Source organism: Pseudonaja textilis, chromosome 4 (genome assembly GCF_049901715.1).
Source record: "Pseudonaja textilis isolate UNSWEBS1 chromosome 4, rPseTex1.2, whole genome shotgun sequence".
Lineage (NCBI taxonomy): Eukaryota > Metazoa > Chordata > Lepidosauria > Squamata > Elapidae > Pseudonaja > Pseudonaja textilis.
Window position 1 is genome coordinate 26,659,898 of NC_141993.1, and position 8,999 is coordinate 26,668,896.

Genomic DNA, 8,999 nt, shown 5'->3' on the forward strand with positions numbered 1-8,999 from the left:
ATTGACCACTCTTGCAGAAGTTGTACTTTCTGCAATCAAGTTTGGAGCGGTTTACATTGAGTTTGTATCTGTTGTGTGCTCTTGTATTGTTGTAGTTGAAGCTGAAGTAGTCAGCTTGCAATAAATTTCATGCCGCAGTTGTTTAGAATAGCTCTGCATATTGGCTCATGTTTGTCCAAAGGTGCTTTTTCCGGAGGCGACTGGAGTTTCTTGTTTGTTTGGGGTTTTTTTTTGAAGATGTTTCTCTTCTCATCTGAAAAGCTTCTTCAGCTCTGACAGGACAGTGGGGAATAATGGAAAGATTTATAATCCTTACAGACAGCTGGTGATCTGCATCCTTAGAGGATCGGTGAAGTACTTGAACGGTTTATCTGTGACTTCAGAGTCACCTGAAGTTCCTGTAGTCTGCAATTTTTCTTCTGGAAATCTATTCCTACTCATCCAAGGCAGCCAATGAGACAAGAAGAAATTTTAGACTTATCAAACTGGTTCTCATATAATGTAATGTCAAAGCCTTTTCATGCCTCTCCTATGCCCAATTTCCTTGGTACTCTCCTAGCAAAGGAGAGAGAAAGAAATGAAGAGTTTCTGTACAGATCATTAAGATAGAATGCTACAGGAGTGAAAGCTTTATTTTCACCTTTCTTTGGAGCAATCAAAGAAAAAAAAACTAAGGGTTAATTATGTATTCGGAACTCATAGCATTTATTTAAATAGAGTGATCAAAATCTCACCAAAGCCTGAGCAAATCTTTTAAATTCATCAGAATTATTTACTGATATTAAAATTATAGAGTATTAAATTTGTTAAAATTAAGATTTAAAGATATTTACACTTTCTCTAATAGCTACCTTGTATCTGAACCATATGTTATTTTAATTTATATTTTTATTTTATTTATGAAAATTTATATGGCCATCCAATTCATTCTCACTGGGCAGTTTACAAGGATAAAAACCCAATGTAAATATAATTAAAAACTAGTCTTCAGGGCCTTGTGAAAGAATATCAAAGTAGGGGCCAATCTTATCTTCATGGGAATGATGTTCCACAGTGAGAGAATCACCTTGGAGAAAGCCCTTCTGGGCCACATGAAAAACGGGTCTTTGTGGATCGCAACTTCCTGATTCCCATGATGCTGCCACACTGCCCTTGATGCTGCCTTCCACCGCCCCTGCCACCAATGTGCATCATGTCCATCCCCCTGCCCGATGCTGCCACTGACATGCCAGACTGGGATCCCGCCCCACAAGCCAAATTATAAAATGCTCAGGTCTGTGCTAAATGAACCTTAGGAGACCTGTAGCATTCCCTATTTCTCCACTCTGCTAGATCTGGAAGTTATGAGTGCACGAAGAACATAGACATAGAATAACAAGAGTTGGAGGTCATCTAGCCTCTTATCTAGGATTGAATTCACAGCCTCCTGATTGTGAGGCGAGAGCTCCACCTCAAGGTCACTGGAGCTGCTGCGAAAAAAAAAAAGATCCTTCAGATCTCAAACCATGTAGGCTTTGAAGGTAACCACCAGCATCTTGAACTGGATGCGGAAGCAAATTAGCAGCCATTGCAGCTCCCACAGAAGAGATAATACATGAGCACATCTAGGCCTGCACAAAGCTATGTGTGCCATGGCATTTGAACCAACTGAAGTTTCCAAGTACTTTTAAAGGGCAGCCCCAGATAGAGCGCATTGCAATAGGCAAGATGGAAAGTGACTAAGGTGTGGGTGGCTGTGAGCAAGAATTGATGGTTCAGGAAAGGGCTGGCACACAACTCACTGTTGCACAAAGGCACATGATTGAAAAATTACCTGCATGGAAAAATTACAATGTTTACTGTATTTTTATGGTATAGTTTCTAGGTGTGTCTATAAAGGTAAATGTTTGGAGTGGAAGGTGTCCATGTCATGAATCAAATAGTTTACAAGACATAAAGTAAGTGGCTATATTACCAAGAACTTGGAACTAATTTATATGTGCATGTATAATACTTTGCACTCTAATATTTCAGCTGGAATGCCACCATGAATTATTGCTTCAGCCCTGCCTTATACCCTAATAGCAGAGGCGTGGTGCAATTTTCACTGAAGCAAGATTCACAGCCTTTGAACAGCATGCTGGAAATCTCTTTGCAAAAGGAGATGGGACCACATAGAATAATTGAATAATAGAAGGTATTTTGCTACACTCCACCTGCTGGGTTCAGGAATATTTACATAATGGATATAATTTATGCAATTCATATAATTATACAAATATTTCAAGTGTAGATTGGGACTATATTACTACAGGAACCCATTGACTGAATTTTAATATCACTTTTAATTACTTTAATTATTTAACTATATATGCAGATATTATTGCCCTTCCCCTCACAATATTAATTCCCAAGTTTAATATAAATTGTGTGTGAACACAATGAAAAACCTCTCATTCTCATTCCCTCCCATACAGCACACATATACATGTGCACAGAAGACAGCAAGATTAGGCAGAGTCATGACATGGGAGAGGAATTTGTTGATGAGTACCAACAGGGGCCTACCCACACAGGTGAATTACACCAGATCCACTGGAAATGTAGATGTGATAACATACATGAGTTTTCACTTGACCTGCTGGTGACTTGTTTCTTTAGACAGCTATGTTCTATAGACGGGGTCTGATCAACGTTGTTTTGGCCTTTTGTATGTTTTAGATCTGTACGTTCACCTGCATGACTGCTACTGTATGCAAAATGAGCTCAGGAGAGAAAATATACGGTTTTCTTAATTAAAATATATATTCCTCTCCACTCTTGCTTTCTGAGTCTGTTTAATAGTATATTAATATAGTTCCTTTGTCTTGCTCAAACTGACCAATGCTCAGTTATTGGGCAAATGCTTTTGAAATTTGCTGCAACAGACATGGGTGGATGACAAACAACAGCAAGTGATGCAAATCAGTAATAACCTAGTTGTAGAGGCAGCTTATTAAAACAAACCCCAAAACTGCACTCTATAAGCAGTTTAGCATCTTCAAATTGATACTTCAGACACATGGTAATTTTAAAAATAAAGTTACTTGGGAAGAGCCAGCGTTTATTATGTCCTCGATTGTTCTTATCTGGTGGTGATTTTAAAAGTATCAGTAGTTAGTATGACCATAACCCATTTAAGCAAATTTGAAGGATATTCTCTCCTTGTCTCTTTTTGGTTAGGATTCAGGCTGGCTTATAGCACTGAGTTCTGAGTTCTGACTGAAGAACTGACTGAAGTGGCCTCAATGACTCTTTCTGCTAAAGACTAGATGATGGCAAGGAATATAAATCCTTGTATCCTGCACGATTCAGTCAGAATTGAAGAAACTCCTTGGATGAGAAGGAAAATGTCTTCAAGAAAAAACAAAGTCCAGTTGCCTTTGGAAAAAAGTACCTTTGGGACAACCATTACCTGGATGACTGAGAATCTCCATAGACACTCAGGACTAAAGAAATGACATTCCAAAGAATCATCTAGTGTGATTGGGCAGGAAATATATCTAGAGCACTTAAACCTAAGTGACATAGTTCTTAATATTAATTAATTATAGCAGCCTCTCCCAATATGGGAGCTTATATGCGGGAGAAGTTAGAACAGCAGCATTTGGAGCATAACAAGAGAAGGATGTGTGGGTTTTGTTGATGTGCATGAATCACATTCTTACTAAATCATTTTCATCTGGATCATCTTCCCTGTGGAACTGAATCATCCTTGACATTTCAAAAAGTATTTAAAAAAGACATACGTGTATATACATCTTATATCCAGCTGCCTGAAATTTGGCAGTTCAATCCTGACCAGGTCAAGGCTGCCTCAGCCTTTCATCCTTGTGAAGTTGGTAAAATGGGACCCAGATTGTTGGGGGCAATATGCTGACTCTGTAAAACTGCTTAAAGAGAGCTGTAAAGCACTGTGAAGCAGTATATAAGTCTAAGTGCTATTGCTATTATATGCTCTAGATGCACTGGCACAAAACTTGCTTATAGAAGGCCTAAGACCAAAGGAATTGCTTCAAAAATAAAGCAAAACCAAATGAACAAGCTGAAGATCATTTCTCAAAATCAAATTGGCACAGCAGAGACACATTAGACAACATGGTTTGGCAGTCAACAGCCCTATTTGTTTTCTTTGGAGTCTTTACTATGTGTTTTTAAAATTAAAAAATAATTCCCAATTATTTTCAGTGGAAGCAAAAAAATGAAGATATCCAGAGTGTCCAATAAAATTAAATTTTAGAAAGTGTGCAGTAGATGTTCTATAGCTCTTCGCTACCTTCACTTTTGGAGGGTGTGATGTTGATAACATCACACCCTGTGATGGCTGTTGCATAACCCTCCTCTATCATTTCCTCATATCTTTCAGTTTTGTGCACATGTTCTTTTTATTTATTTTACACTGGGATTTTTGCATTTTGAACTATTAAAGTCCACCCCCTTGCTTATTTTTCAGTATTTGCTTTCACAGTGGAAGGAAGAAACGTTTTCCTATTATTTGTATGAAGGCAAATTAACATTCTTTATAGAAAAAACAAATCTATGTACATTTCACAAAATTGAACTGCAGGAAGAAAAACAGATCCTGAGGCAATATTCAATCTTCTAGAAATCCCAGTTCCCTTCCCTCCCTTAAGATGACCTTATGGAACACATTGTTTAAGATTTAATTGCAAATAGTTACAACTCACATTGGTAGAAAACAGAGGAATATTATTAATAGGATTACTGTTATTTTAAAAAAGCAAAAGAGCATTTGTAATAACATATGCTACAGGATAAGGATTGTTAATTTGTTTTATGTAAGATGCATTTTATTACTTTGAGCCTCTCCTTGCCATTTTATTACCACATATGGCCATAAGACAGGATTATGAGGACTTATGAAATGGGTCAGAGGAAGTTTCGTGTATTTTGCAGGCTGTGGGTTATGCCTGTTCTATAATAACTTAGGAAGCAGAGCATCTGGGAGTGTGTGTTTCAACAATAATTTTTTAGTGATTAAAATATTGTACCCGATTATTATATTTTCAGCAATGTTGAACCCTCTGCCCACACAGCACCTATCCAAACTGTTGCCCTACTTAAATACTAATTGTTATCTTTAAGGTATGTCTTGTTTTTCATTGATGGTTTGCATGTTACCTGTTGAAATTTAATCAACTCGATGTAGCGCTCATGTTACATAAGCTAATTATACAAGCATAGAAATTAAGGGATGCACGGCTTAAAAGACAAAGTAAACATTCAGTAACCATTTCTACTTATATTATCCAGTTGTAATTAATTTACTTTGAAATAACTAAAGGCACATCTTTGGAGCCACTGTGATGGGCGTCACCCTACTACTGGCCAAGTGGTATTCAAATTAATGTACTTCTCTTGCAAGCTGGCCACCTCTTTCTAGCCAATGAGTCCACATAAAAATGGAAGCCAGTTGGTGCTCTTTCCACAATTTTTTAAGATTCCTTTCTCTGGAAGAGAAAAAAACAACGGGGTAGAAAATCTCAAATAGGCATTGTGCAGGGGAACAGTAAAGTTCCCCATCAGAGTAACTGGAAAGGATAGGGAAATGATGGAAAGGTCTTGTCCGCGTAAAGGAGAGAGAGGTCCAAGAGCAAGCAATTTCTACCTATAGAAAAATGCTCACCTCTAAACTCCAGAGGAAACTCTGCAAACTATTGAGAAGAAGCTGAATAAATAGGTACCAATAATTCGATTAGCTTTCTAACCCAATGGCACTAAATCAGAATTGCCACTCAGATCACAACCTCTTCAGGTGCGAGTATATAAGCACAATATATTACACATAAAGTGAGACATTCCAGCACACAATTAGCAAATGGCTGCCCTTATAGAGAAGAAAATTGATAAAATACCCAGGCACAGCTGATTCACTGCATTTCAGCTAAGAAATAGTTCCCCAATCTGATGCGGTATCCTCTAAATAAGTCTATCTCTCCCAGAATTCAGTCTTTAACCATACCAGTTTCAAAATTGTTTTGCTTTTCACTTAATAAGAGCATATTTTTCATATTAAAATTGAATTCAATTCTAATATGAAAAATATACTCTTATTAAGTACAAAGCAGAACAATTTTGAATCTAATACATCTAAAATAAATAATTGGAAATTTAGAATTGAATTGAGAATTGATAAGATGGCAATTGAAAACAAGTGTCATCTCTGCAAAGAAGAAATAGTACACCACCTAGTTAACTGCTGCAAGAAAATCTCAGACTGATTACAAACAATGGTATCACAAATAGCAAAATGGTGCACTGCATGAAGTAATACTTGCCTCCAGGCAAGAGCTGGAGTATGAATGAAGTGATAGAAATGAAGAATGAAATGAAGTAATAGAAAATTAAAAGAAAATAAAAAAGTTAATGCTCTGGGACTTTGCTATTATTTATTGTGGAAACAAAATATGTGGGAATAAGTTTTTATTGTTTAAAAATAGTCATTGTGCAAACTTTTGATGAGGGCACCAGTATCTGGTATCTATTGTACATTGCTGAATTCACATATTGCACTAAATCTTAAAATGGCTTTTAAATATTTGCTTAGCATGTTGTATACCAGCTATTGTAGATTATAAACCACAATTATCTTACTTCTCAATCAGATACCTTGAGCTGGCATACCTTAAAGAATTAGTAACCAGGAAACCACAAAATACCACACATAAAATAGTGTATATTCAGTGTATATTTTTTCTTTATAGAAATTCTTTCCCATTTGTTGCAATGGGAGTGACATCATAAGAGTCTGATATACCGATGGTACACATTGTTCCTTGTTCCTGAATGACTTTAGAAGAGTGGTAGAAGTAAGGTTTGTATACATCCAAGCCTTCTATTACATCTCAGAAAAGTATATTTCTAGTTTCTACTAATGGAGCTTTGGGATTGGGTGGCTAAGGTTGCTGTTTGCTGCTAGTTAGGTTTCTGTCTCTACGGTACATTCCTTTCTCACTCTGTTCCCACAGTATTTGCAGTTAGTTGTGATAACATGCCCTGAAACCTTTATCCTCTTGATTACATGAATTCTCATGTATCATCAGAGCTGAAACAGAGAGAACCCCTCTCCCTTCTGATCTCTAGCCAACCTCGAGTAGAGCTATTTCTCTTCCTATATTTGTATTTTTGGCTTCTGAATTCCTTTTCATCTGGTCATCTTGCTCCTATTTTGGGCATCAACTTTTCTCCAGGCTCCAGAAAGGTAGCGATGAGAGCTGGTGTCTGTTATTATAAATAATATTTTGTATGGGGAGGGAAAAGAATATTAGTACCATCCCATATTAAGAGTACTGTATTCTATCATGGTATTATTGCGGATCCTTATTTTGAGAGAAAGTAACCTTGTTAGTTCTCACGGCAGTGTTTACAAAATTAGGAAGGTCAGTCTCTATCACTTCTCCCCTGCTCTATGAAGAATAGCGCAGCAGCTGCTCAGCTTCGGTTTTCTTTTCTCCAGGATTTTGCCAGTTGCATAATCATAGGAGAGACTGCCTCTCTCCTCTTTCAGACTATTTCTGGCCTACTCTTTTCCCCTGGGTTTATTTCCCATTACTGGAAGCAAAATAGAGATTAGCTGTGGGTACAATCCGTTTTACTCGGGAATTAATCAGTGCCAGCTCAAAGAAGGATGTATAGTGCTTTCTTTATGAAGAAAATTTCTTTTTTGAGGAAGCAAAGATCCAAAATATTCTAAGGCTTCTGAGATGTTCCCTGAAGACCTCAACTTTATAACCTACAATTTCTTGAATCACCTGTGTTCATCAGCTACAATTCATTAACAACATAATTCTTAATGTGCATAAAGTTTAAAAAGTCTGTGTTAAAAACCTTTCTATTGCTTTTGTAGGATTCTGGATTCTTCCACAGATTGTCTTGTGGAAACATCGTTAGTTCTTCATGAAACATTGTCTGTACATTCAGTTGCTTGGGCTTAGGGTGAATATTCATCTATCCTCAAAAATCAAATTCTGCATAAAACAAACTGCAATTCAGGACCAGATTCTAGAGACAAAGGGTCTGACATGTTTTGGAAACATTGTTTAATGAATTGTGTGTTTGATTCACTCCAGTTCTCGTTTTATGACTACCAGTATACATTGAAAACAATATACACTTACGTATGTAATTGTTTTCATTAGTTTTCTACAAAAGTCAACATGAAACTTTACCTCATCTCTTATTTTTCAGGCCAGCTGTGCAAATTTCCAAGCCAAACATTTGGTGGTAATCCATGTGAAATTGCAAACCTATGAAGTTTATACTCAGTACCAGGGCTCATCCAATGTTTTAAGTTATTACATTTCATTTATTTCATTTTCCAGGAACCGCCCCTTATCATTTATTACATCAGCCCTGTGTAATTAAACAGCTCAAACCCGCTGAGATAGTTAACCTTGCTTAGTCCAGAGGCCTTACAGTCCAGAGGCCTGGAGGTAGCAGCTCCAAAAAAAAATCCCCAAGCACCCCAAAATTACACCAGTTAATTAACAGACTCTCATCTGAAACCCACTAGATGGGTTGAATCGAGTCCCTCCCCATCTTCATCAGTAGTGCCACAGCTCAGGAGAAAAACGGGTGGGAAATCATACTAAGCTATTGAGCTCTTCTACCTCTGGCTGTTATGACCCCGTAAAAGAGCTAATCCTCTTCCAAATTAAGGGAACGTGGAGTTTGGATTGGAATCAGGGCCCTCGAGCTGCTAACACTCAATCGAGCCGGGGGTCCACGGGGCCCGTTTCTAGATTAGCTGCGCCTCTAGTAGTTCCGCGGGTGCAACTTGATCGTTGGCTTAGTGTTTGCGTGCATAGCTTTACTCGGAAGTAAATCAAGTGACTCGGACTTAAGGTGTGCAAAGGGCAGCTTTCTTCGTAACAGTCTTTGGATCGCGCGCTGTTTCTCCCTCTTGCACACATACACACATACGTGCGCGCATACACAAACACGCTCCCCAGAGGAAGGGT